This window comes from Anopheles funestus, chromosome 2RL, assembly GCF_943734845.2.
Source record: "Anopheles funestus chromosome 2RL, idAnoFuneDA-416_04, whole genome shotgun sequence".
NCBI lineage: Eukaryota > Metazoa > Arthropoda > Insecta > Diptera > Culicidae > Anopheles > Anopheles funestus.
In genome coordinates, this window is record NC_064598.1 from 79,655,836 (window position 1) to 79,668,664 (window position 12,829).

Genomic DNA, 12,829 nt, shown 5'->3' on the forward strand with positions numbered 1-12,829 from the left:
TATATTTTCCCCAGTAACTTATTTTTACTGGGGAAATAAAAGAAAACACCAGCAGTTTCATTGCTCAGCTGAGTGGATTGGCGCGAACAGACCATTTTCCACAAGCCACTCGATATCGGGTGCTCGTCTTATCAAACATTTTGATCGAAGCTGAAATTAACCAGACACCACAACGCCCTATCGACATTTGACGTCGTTGATGCATTACTCTGGCTGATTGGAGAACCTCTTGTGGAGAGCACTTGCAGCACGCCCGTTGAACACCACGGCGCCATCATGCCAAGAAGAGTACCACGAGATCTTTCCCGGGATTTACATAAACTGCTCGAAACTGCTCACAATATTTCGAACATTCCAACGATCAGGGTGAGGTGATAACATCTTAAATAATTTTTAACAAAAAAATCATCTCCATCACTGTAACCTGCTACTGATCTTATCGCTTTTTGCGACCGAAAACCTGAATCAAAGACACACCAAGACAATGGGCAAGAAAAATTGAATATCGATTGAATCAGCATTAACATCGTGAGCAGTTTCGATCCCTACTCTTCGGCCCAGCGAACAGGGAACTACGGAACGGACTCGTTTATTACTAGTTATTACAAATTCTGACAGGTCGGTCCCGTTCGTTGACTGATGATCGAGCCGCGATTAGGAGATGAAAATAATAAAATCGAAAGACGAAACGAACGAACAAATACCATGGACACTCGCTCGGAGTGTACGGTGGAACGTGTCAAAATTTGGACATTCCACGGAAGCCAACAGCTCGGATAAGATCTACATTCATACGTACAAACGTTTCGTTCGTTGTTTTGTTTCCCCATTTTTTTTATCTCGACGAATGTTTCCTCGTTCGATGCGATTGAGCGAAGAGTTTGTTTTACTTTACTTTGTTCCATCGTTTATCGGTCGCTCCATCGCCCAGTCCGTGGAGTGGTCACTGCAATCAAGATCCTATTTTTGTCCTCAATCAAACAAGTGTTAAAATATGTTCAACTCAAATCGTTCACTGTGCCGCGATCGAAGGCGTACACATTCAACGAAGTTACTGCAAGCGATGGAGACAAAAAAAATCCCGACAAGCAGTGACTAAACAAACTATTTATCAACGAGAGGAGTTGATATGGCATCAAGTACGAAGCACGTCTGCCAATCCCTATCCATTTCATCGTTTCTGTGTTATTAGTCAACAAACGAATCGCTCTAGCACAATCAACAGTTTGTGAGCAGCACACGTATCTAGCCGCTATACATGGCATTGTAGCATTTCGTACTTTATCACTAGAGCTGTGTTATGTTATCATGTATCGGAAGGCAAAATTCTAGTAAGAACAATGTGTAAGATATATATGTACTCCTAACAATATGAGTCACGATTTAAAAAAATTCTCATTCATCAAGACTGTGACGCCACTTAGTGTTTATAGTCATAATATTGCCCTCGTATTTTGTTAGGACAACTAACATGAATCATATCATTTCACAACTTAAATTTTAATTAGACAGCGGTATCTCATTAGCTACATTCAAATCAACCAATATAAGTGCCACAAGTTGTACAACATGTTTAAAATAAAATAAAAATCAGACTCAATGATAACAAGGGATTGTTGTCCAACTGCTGAGAGATCTTCATTTTTATTTACATTGGTAACTCAGACGACTCGGCTGATAAATAAAATGGCAATAACCATTTTTACTGGCAAACGTTGGGCCTTTAACACTTTAGGTTTCTGCATGTTTTATCAGTGTGGTCCTTTCGCACTTCACAGTTTATGAATATTCCAATAAATTGATCGATATTATTATTAATCAACATTCACAATTTACACCAACGAAGTCAAAACGAAACTTGCTGTAACTTTGACGTGTTGTGACCTCTTGTATGCATCGGAGCGCTAGTGCATGTGGCGCTATAAATAAACAAACAACGTAACACGACCCCTACAGCACTCACTCCACTCATAAAAACACCCTTAACTTGCACATCTTGCACCTCATGTTATGATACAACAAAGCGTATCGTCCAGTCGTGCTTGAAAAACACCCTAGAACAACCGCTTCAATCGTCTCGCTAGCCGAACTAAACGAAGCACCGGTTTGACAACTTTTAACACCGACACAATTCCCCACCGTCGTCTCACACGTGCGCACTTTCTTCCCGAACCGCACCCAGCACAATGAGACCTATTGCTTTCCCGTCTATTCAGCACTTTTCACACGTCTCGGAATGAGTTGGAACGACCTTGTCGCCGCTTTGTCAGTGTCAGCTTTGAAAATGCTCGCTTTTCTCTCTTTCGCTGAGAATTCTTCGGAAGTTCATTCCCAATCTTGATCTCCGTTGATCATCTTTTGCTGCTCGAGAACGAAGATCGCTTGCGTCACTAGTGTAGAGATTGATCTCGACTTGTACAAATGATTAACCCGTTTCTAGGAGGCTCTATCCCATTTTCTACCGAACTGAAAGTGTTCGATTTCGTTGAAGTTTCGTCTGTTGTAGCTGCTCCTGGTGGTGTCCAGGCTGTCTGTTGATTCAATCTCACTTTCAGCTCGAAAGATCATCATCTTCACCACCGACGGTCCTTCTAGTGGCGATGATATTTGTCTGCCTTTGTTCACTCGATTCGCACTGGTTTTTGTTCTACCGTCTTGTGTTTGTCCATCCGTTTGTCTGGGCTGTCTGTCTGCCTGACACGGACACAGTTGTTTGTAGCTATCTTGATCGAGTCGAAGATCACCGGCCGTTTAGGAAAAAGGCGCGAGTGAATGGATGGCGACTGGCAACGATCAACAGGCTCGACGGTGTGGGCACGAGATCGTTATCACAGCAATAGAGAATTAAGTTTCGGTTGATGTTCGATGTTTTAAGGGTCTACCAACGAAAGGGTAGCTGTGTTGTAGCGAAAAACTTTTAACATGTTTATCGATCGTGACTGATCGTTGAGATTTGTTTTTGTGAACCAGTGGTGAAGCAACTTGAAATCAACCGATAATCTTGATGGACATTTTCATTGTTGGTGAAGTTATTTGCATCACGGTTCGATAATTAATTTTCTTGATTATAAACATTTCCTTAATTGCACTCATTTCATAACTCAAGGAGATGTATTAGACCACTTTTCAAGAATAAGAACTCTCTGGGACTAAGAAGTGATTCGTGAGTTTTTTTAGATGAGAAGATGTCGTCTTAGTTCCCTTGAGGTCAACTGAGAATTGGGACTGGAAACGTTACAAAAACCAAAAGACTCAGCCTCACTTGCACTCAGTGCTCCAATTTATAAAACCCATGCGGTAGGCCGTTCTGACCGTTTCGAGAGGTTTACTCACTATAAATTGTGCACAATAAATAATTAACATAAGTTTGGTTTATCACGTCTCCTCCATCAACTTCTCCACCGAGGCCATGGTCTGTAGCGTTCACATCGATCCGTGATGATCGCGCCAAAATCGTGTCCCATGAAGCAGTTTCGGGGTAGATAGAATAAATGAGAACAAGTAAGACGCCTGCAAAAACGGAAAGGCAGGTACTGATGGAAAGATATTGAGGACCCGGAGGACACCGGCGAAGTTGAACAAAATCGAACGAATGAACAAGCAGCAAAGCCCATGCCATCCGAAGTGACATCATCCGTCACCGTATGGCCAGCGAGTGTTCGACAGCGTGGAAGGAACGACACAAACATGACCGGAATGGTTCGATCGACGGCAGGAGCGGAATCCACAATCGCGTCTGGACGATCTTTTGGACTCGGGTTCGATGGATCGACGCGATTTCAGGTGAATTTCGGTCCGACCGGTTCCGTTTTTTGTGGGTTCTGTTTTTCGATCGAGGTGTTTTCTAATTATGATAACAATCGGTTACTGTTGCGGACGAATGCACCTTGAACGGGCCTTCCATTTCGACGGCGGCCATCGTTTTTTTGGAAAATGGGGGCAATCTGCACCGGAAAGCAGTTGGGTTTCTTCGTGCAAGTAAAGTCAGATGTGGAAGAGAGTCGTACTTGACGTGTATAATCGTAAGTGAAGTGAATCGATTGATTTGAGACCAAGGGTTTGTAGGAATGTTTGGAGTTCGATGACGGTTGTGCGATCTTCAGAATTCGCCAACTCGTACACGAGTTGCTTTAAATGAAGAACGGTAATTTTCAACCATAATTTACAATTAAATCGATCAAACAGTTACCTCTGGAGAGGTTTAGACTTCAAAACACAATTAAGAACCAAAGGCTGCTTCCAAACTTTAAAGGAAGCATAGCAAAAAGGCATTGATGTAAAATGTGCCATGCAAAACATCGGAATATTCATTACCGAAAAAGACTCTCTCTCTACGAATTTTCTTGATGAATCTTCAATCCCCTCTTTAGTATAATCGATTCGTAGAAACTATCCAATGAATCCCAATTTAATATTCGCCCTAACCAGTAGCTCTCATTAATCCAGGTAGCTCTCATTAAAATCAATCTGAGCTGATCTTCCGTAATCAAATCAGTGGAAGAAGTTAGATATTCCCCAACGAAACCTTCATGAATCCGTGGCCTCAGTGTTGCGATGAAACTTGTCTCCGAGTGTTCGATAATCCATTCATCTTCCATCTTCAGTGGATGGCGATCGTAAAGTAAATTAAACCGACACACGATCTCGGATCGCTGATCTAGACGCCAGATGTTAAAGTTAGTTCGCAGTTTGATTGCGGCGCATCACTTCTCCTTCCTAACGTTCAAGGGCTTTTCTACTGTTAAGTTGATGCTTACCCACAATGGGCTCAAAGGCTCAGACAATTCTGAAGCGAGTGAGCACGAAAAGCGATCCAAAAGCAACTGTCAGAAAGCATCGGAACCCATGGCGAATGATTCAACACCAGTCAGGGAGCTACAAATGACAGCACGACGCCATTTAATAACGAACTAATTCTCTCTCAAACCGTCTGCGTCCACTGTCCTCCTTCGTCCGTCCGATGGGTGCGGATCAGTTTCCACTTCATCGATCTTTTCTCACAGAAGCGGTAGCTGGTGGGTTTTAATTCACTGCTGACAAGACGGCAGCTCTCGTTGGGTTATTAAATCAACACTCGTTTCAAGCATAGCATGGGCGGCGAGAAGCGACCCTCAAAGTCAAACTCTGATTGAAACTGAAACGTGCTTACATTGGGGAGGTACGAACGGTGAAGCCAAGAAGAGGGTGAGATTTAATTTTGTTATTTAAATTTGTGTACATGCTTCGCTCAACAAGCTTGATTTGTTCTCTACCGAAGCGTCTTCAAAGGCATTTTATTCTTCACATGCTACAAAAACGAGAATGTTGTCTAATGTTATTATTAGTGCACCATTTCCATTTTCATTGGTTTTGCTTTCATTCATTTCGTTCGTCGAAATGCGTTTCGAGACGTCTTCTCTTCGTTATGCCTTCGTTATGCGAGACGCGAAATGGTCTCTCATTAATTCCCCATCTTTGGCGTTCTTTTCGACGCTTCCGTTCGCTTGCATTTTAATGCCCGGCAGCACTCCGGTGTGATCAAATTATTGACACCGTCATCGACGAGGTGTTAGGCGGTTATTTATGAGCAACTTCAACATTGTATATGCTCAAAGCGATCCCGCCACAACCGGAGGAATCCTTTATACCGGTGTCGAATTTCGTATTGCGAATGATGCAGAAGCAGAAAGCGCGAACGATCGATGGAACAAGCCGGTTTAGATGAGTTTTAGTGTTTGCTCTCTCGCTTCACGGTCCAACATACTTGTTTTTACAAAATGAGACATATTTGTGTTGTGCCTTCCAGCTCTGTCTGAAAAGGACACTCAAAGATTCCCGCAGAGCGACCGTCGTTTCAAGGCAAATGAACAACGATACAACATCTAATGAATACCTTTACTGGCTTATCACTGACGAGTTTTACCGCAGCAGTTGGTCAGATATCGAGAGCTATCAAATTTTTACATACAATCGACCGCCTCGGTCCCCTGTGGAGACGACGAACATAATCACAAATAAAACATCATATCCTCCTTGGTTTAGGGGTCCCTAGGCCACACAGTAGCACGTGGAACAGGAGAATCACAGCAATGCTCAAACAAAATAAAACATTACAAAACATCCTTCATGCAAACCATCACAAACCATACCAGCACACACTGATAATCGTACTTTCTCTTCGTTTTCTCCCCACGACTCTTTATCTTTCCCTTCCAGCTAGCAGTAGTGGAGTGGTGGATTCATAAATTACACCTGATATTATTGCAGGGTTGGCCATTTTAACGAGTGACCGACGGCGAAAAGGAGCCAAGAGTAAAGAGTGAGCGGTGCGAGGCCGGCAATTAATTGCTGCGCAATCGCCATAACTAACACCCCAAGCTGGTGCGAAGTTCGGTAGCGTAGAAACGCGCTCCGGGAGGCAAGACTGGGCGAGAACGAACCAAGAAAGCGACCGCAAGCGACTCCTCCACTGCTGAAGGAACGTGCGTTAATTAGAGCGTGTTTGTGAATCGTTTCGGTTAGCCTGGCTGGGTCTCCCGAGGAAGTACACTTTGATTTGCATACTCGCCACGGTTACCGCCCGCGTTTCTCTTCCCATTTGCCTTCGTCCATCAAAGTTGGTTGACTGGAATGACCGAAAGGCAGCTAATTGCAGCGACAACTTCATTAGCCCGCGGGCAACCACGATGCGAGACTGAGATTGGAGCTTCTCGATCGATCTCTGGACGATCATCGGTGAGATCGGAGTCTGTCGAGAAGCGGATGCCACCCACAGCTTTCGAGTGGAGTTCGTCCATTCAAATGTTGGCAGGAGAATATTAATGTAAGTTGTTATTTACTTCTGTCTCGGTAATCGATTCATGAGAATGCAACTGTCTCTAGTGACTCAACTGCTATCAATCATACTATTAAGGATTTTGTGCGATGCTAACGAATGAAGAATTGAATAATTAAAATACACTGATCTGCAAATGTCCCTACACGACAGGATCGGGTGTCAAATAGCATCGAGACCGAACAGCCGTACGTATAACTGAGTTATCCTACTACGGGTAAAGGAAAAACAGAAATGACAGGGGAAGACCTCTTGAGTTCTTTGTAGTTATCCACAAAAGGACAGGAAAAATCTTCAAATATTTCAACCTGATTTGGGTTAAATATATTGAACAATTTTTGACTGTCTACCAAAATATTTTAAGAAAGATATGAATGCGACAATAGCTCGCCTTCTTTCCCTGATGTTAGTTTGAAATATATCATTTTATCTCAAACGAATTACAGTTGTAATGTGTTCTCTCTCTCTCTCTCTCTTTCTCTCTCTCTCCCTCTCACTTTTGTTAGCTTGGACGACCTCTAAGGTCACACAGGCCATTTCTGGCTTAAAATACTTATTTTACCACGCAGTCGGATAGCCAGTTCTAGCAATGTGGGGACGATCTGGATAGAATTTGATCTCCAGTCCTGCCGTGTGGTTCGGCGCCGTTTACCGCATATACCACCTAGCCGTAGTATGCGGCCATAATGTGTTACTAATCGGGTTTCTTGAATTCTTGTGTTCTAGCAATGTTTTTACTCAGTGCATTATAACGGATCAACCGGAAATATATTTTTCATTTAACATTCCGAAATCTACTTTTATTTAATTTTAATAATAGAGCTTTTTTACAGCATCAGCAAGCCCTTCAATATAAAATATAGCTCTGATGTTTTACGCACGCTAAACAGTATCGTTCAGTTCAAATTTTCCTTTTTCACAACATTTTTTTTTTCTCATTTACTAATCAGTTTCAAAATAGAAAAGGTTCTGGCCAATCCAACATTGAAGATGTTCCGGATCAGAAAACACTCTATCGAAACATTTCCCACATAATATGAAGCATTTTCTAGTTGTCTTAAATAATGTTTCAACATTCATTCTTCTTCTTCTTGGCTTAACGACCTTACATTACAGGTCACGCCGGCCATTTGTGGCTTACTAGACTTATTTTACCACGTAGCCGGATAGTCAGTCCTTGCTACGGGGGAACGGTCCGGATGGGATTTGAACCCGGTCCGGCCGTGTGGACTGGCGCCGTTTATCACATGCACCACCGGGCCGCCCCTTCATTCATTCAACATTCATTCTGTAAACTAAATGAAGCTATTTTTCATATAAACTGCAAATATCCAATTCGTGCGTTTTTACAATTTTTACTACTGTACTGAAATCAGTGAAATTTATAGTATATCAAAGATTGAGTTAAAATAATAGTAAAATTAAAGAAACATTAAAATTTTGAGATTTAAGTTAAAATTTTTGAAAAATCCGCATACAACACTTAGACATGTTTTGACGACCGTGACTCACAATTCAAACTTTAAAAATGTTAAGAAGCGCAAAATTTAATCAAAATCGCTTGATACGTTCATTTTTCTGAATCGCAATCAATCATCGTCGCAAGAACGTTGGTAGCAACAATAAAAAAAAAATAGCGAACCCAACAAAAACCGCACTCGATTTCAATTAAAATTTTCTCAGCGACCTTCAAGGCCGTTATTGTGAACGCCTCGCCGATGACCATGATCCGTTTTTGTGCAGTTCGGAACAGTTCTCAACACTTTGACAATTGCAATCAGTAGCAAATTATTTCTTACAACGCAAACAACAACAAAAAAAGTTCGCTAAAAACGTCGAAATGTTTCTAGAAAAAATGTTCAATCATTTTCCGTGTTGATATTTGCGATGCCCGTGGGCTTTAAAATGGTACTTTTTTTTAACGGATCGTCTATTCTGGAATAATAAAAGTGGCATGCGATAGTAAACGTTCTTCCAGTATCATGTGCCTGCGGTGATAACGATTGACCAACCGCCCCGTAATGAGCACTGAAGATGTTGCGATCGTGGTACCGGTCCACACGGTCAAGATTTGGACCCGCTGCCACGATTGCCACGCAGTAGAAAACGCGCCGTAAATGTTTAAACCATTGGATTTAACTTTTCGGCCAATCGGTTTAGTGGCGTGGAACATTTGACTCGCCAGTTTTGACGCAGGCCCGAAACTCACCGTTTCGGGCTTAATCCGGTTCGAAGGTTTTCTTCCATGTCTTCGGGTGTGCCATCGAGGGTGGGATGGTGTTTTGATTTCAATCGGATCGGAAGCCGGGAGAATACGGTGGTACGATCGCTTCTAGATGGTTCCCATCCGCTATCAACCATCCTATCAGCCAACCGATAGACAGACAACAAGCTGAAGAGGTCGCATACAATCGCAGGTCATTGTAGGAGAAGTAGATGACCTTTTCTTCTTTAGCATTGTGTTTTCCAAACCCCCAGCTACTTTGGGTTCATCGCGATCACTAGGCACAATCATCGCGGGAAAGATTCTTAGCCGCATGGCTGTATTATCTGGTGCTTCTGGAGGGATAACCGTATCAGCGGTGTGTGATTGTTGTACCGAAATACGTTCAAATTGGCTGTGTTTTTTTTTACTGAAAAATATATGTGTTTTCGATCACATATAACCGAACAATTTATAGTACGATTTTTATAATTACCGTTGTATATACGAAATTTCATTAAAAAAATTACCCTTCAAATACAACAATAATCACATTTAAATTGGAATTAAAAAAACTGCGTAGAAGAACAACAACATTGCCAGTTTTAAAACTGCCGACGGCTTTAAGTGACTGATCGACACTTTTTAAAGGAAAAAAAAACAATCCCACTTTGCTGCGCTTTTACTTATCGTTTGCTCTCCTTCCCTTAGTGTTAATTACTTTTCATCATCTGTACGATGGCGTGGCTTCGTAACTTGAGTAGCGCAAAACCGTGTGATAGCGTAACGTTTGATAACACAAATCTGCCCCATGGCACGATCGTTACTTACTTTTCTGAAGAAGTGGCTTTGGGTTGGACTGCTTCCTACGTGACATTATCATTGATGGAGTCGGTTGAGACCTTGGTAGCGGTTCGGTGAAAACAGTGTCACTGGCACGCACGCACTCACGCACCGTCGTACAGGAAGGTGCGAGTGAAACATACACACCTCACCTCACATAAATATACAAAGCACACATACAGAAAAAAGGAAAACTTCACAACAGGCACACACACACACGCACGCACGCACGAACAACGACACTAAACACTTGCAAGTGAACAGTGAGGATCACTAGGCGTAATCATAACGGCCCGATATGGCTCCGGATGCAGGCGATAATACCACTAAGTAGGAAGGCCTACTATTGCGCACGATCTCCATCTACCGATACACACTCGTACTTTTGCACAATCACTTAAATACACTGACACACGTTTCAAGCACAGCGCCTAGTAGTGGGTAACGTGTACATTGCCCAAGTATTTATCTGCTTTCGACTGTTGCATTCGTTATTATATTTTAATAATGTATATATCATTCGAGAAAGTAGCTGGAAAAGTTGACGATTGTACGTTGGATACTTATTTACACCGATTGTATCCTTTTTATTTTTTTATTTTTAAACCCATTAAGTTCAAGTGATTAAAATTTATTTGCTTGTTATAGTTAAATATTTTAACACGTTGAATTATTGCACGATTATGTTATATGATGATTAATTTTTGCACGGGTTTTTTTTGTGTATACAGGAAAAAAAAGCACTTGCTATCCTTTCAAGATCATCTGATCAACTTCACTAAAGCCCACTGATCACAAATTTACACTCCTATGTGGAACTCATTTGCAGCATTCCAGAAATCACAATACAATATTTTTTTCTTTTCACTACACCGTCGATCTAAAACGAGATCAAATTTTGGGTTTAATATTTTTAAAATCACTTTTAATTGTATGCTAATGATTTCGGTTGCGCTTTTGCACTGTGCCCCGTCTGGCGCGAGACAAACAACGAGCCTTGAAGACCGAAAGACAATCAACAACACACGCATACACACATATATGCGTAAATACGCGCTGCTTTGCCACATACGCACGAACAGTGGCCTTACTACGATGTCAACATCGACCCACAACGAAAGTGGCCAACGTTCCAACCAGCAGCAACGTTCACAATCAACTAACACGACGTGTCGCGTCTGCTGAGAGAGGCAACATTGTTCGTGTGCATTTTTTTTCTTCCAGTATCACATTCACGGCTTCATCGGCTGTTGCTCACTGGTTCAGAGTGTGTGTCTCTTTTGTCCGCGACGCCACGAAGCTTTTCTAAAGCTTCAGTTCGGCTTCTGGCAATGTTGCGTTAGCCGAGCGCCAGCATAAAATACATTAAACGCACTTCGAATGGGTCTCCCACCAAACAGCCGGAGCATGATCACATCAGCATAAACTTCCCCTCAATCAAAAGCGATTTCACGAAAGTAGTTCCCTGCACGAGAGTGAAGAGAAGAAATCAAATTAATCGAGAAGCGAGATGGATATACTGGTGCCCGCGCAACAACCAATGGGGCCAGCGAGCAGCGAATGGGGAAGAATGTAGCAACAGTAACGAGAGATTGTGGAGGCAGAATCCGAAGCTGCTATTTGCATTGGAGCAACGGTAAGATTGGATTAGATTCATTTTTTTGTACATTTATAACTGATTGTTTATTGATAATTCAAAAAATTTTGGTTGTATTTAACTTGAATATTTCATTTTTCTTTTTATTTGTTGAATTGGATACAGATAATTTATTAATGTTTACAGTTAAAATGTTCGAAAAATCGCTTAAAATATGTATGGCTTATTTTCTCGAAGGTAAAGATTTGAGGAGCATTTGATGAACTTTTCATATCAATATACCAGCAAATAACGAAAGCTTCAGCTCTAGTAGTAAATTCGTCGTAGAAAAGCATATGAAAAATTTTCAAATGCATTTTGCTCAAAAAAAAAAGTATTTTTGCAAATCGGCAGCCACATTTCTTGAAGACCTGTAAACCGATTGATTTTAATTTTTAATTGAATAATCCCTATAGCTGGGGCCGGTGGTGCATGTGAAAAACGGCGCCTGTCCACACGGCAGGACCGGGTTCAAATCCCATCCGGACCCGTCCCCCCGTAGCATGGACTGACTATCGTGCTACGTGGTAAAATAAGTCTTGATACGGCCAGGCCGTTCCAACCGAGCAAAAAAAAAAAAATCCCTATAGAATTTAAAAATAACATTTTATTTATTTTATTTTACATTTTGTCCCTTTCCCTTAATTTTAAACAGATTTATCTTAATATATGGGCAACATACTGACAAATGTTTATCCAAAAATCTTCAAAACTTCGAATATAATTTGAAGTTAAAAATACAATTAGACAAGTATTAAGTTAAATGATATTCTTTCTTTCTATTTTGTAGCTTTTGGATTTGAATAGTTTTTATCACCGCAAAGTTGGTTTATTTAAAAAAAAATCGAATTTATCCTAAATTTGGGAGTTATAAATATTTTCTTTACTAATTCCTGAATGTCCTTAATTTCAATCCAAATCCAATCCAATCCAAAAATGAGCTGGATTTTTTATATGAAAATCTAAAAAATTTCCTTTTTGTCAAGTGTCTAAGTTTAATGAAAAATTTATAACGGTAACTTCATGTTATATTATGTGATGCCCCATCGTATTGTAGCATCTCCAAAAACCCAACTGTTGAATGTTCTAGTTACACATAGCTCAATTTCTAATCGCACTGGAATGCTGATCTACGATGGAGGCACCTGGTTGTTCACTTAGTTTGTTTACAATACGTGGAGCTTACACCCCCTATCAAAACTACATGCAGGTACAAACTGTTTCATGCGACGAGAAAACTATTTAAATTAATTTTAAACAAGTTAGCTAATATGTTGATGTTAAACGTTTGTAAAGTTTTTTTAATTTATATTTAAATATTTTTTTAAGATAT

At 41.0% G+C, this 12,829-nt stretch overlaps 1 protein-coding gene across 1 annotated transcript in view; it reads right to left on the reverse strand.

The window, feature by feature from the left end:
* LOC125762658 (zinc finger protein ush) overlaps window positions 1-11,517 on the reverse strand; it is a 146,978-nt gene extending 135,461 nt beyond the window's left edge. Inside the window, exon 1 of the mRNA XM_049425027.1 lies at window positions 9,849-11,517. The gene's annotated coding sequence lies outside the window, so the exon portion shown is untranslated. The remainder of the gene's footprint in view (window positions 1-9,848) is intronic.
* Between the last annotated feature and the right edge of the window lie 1,312 nt (window positions 11,518-12,829).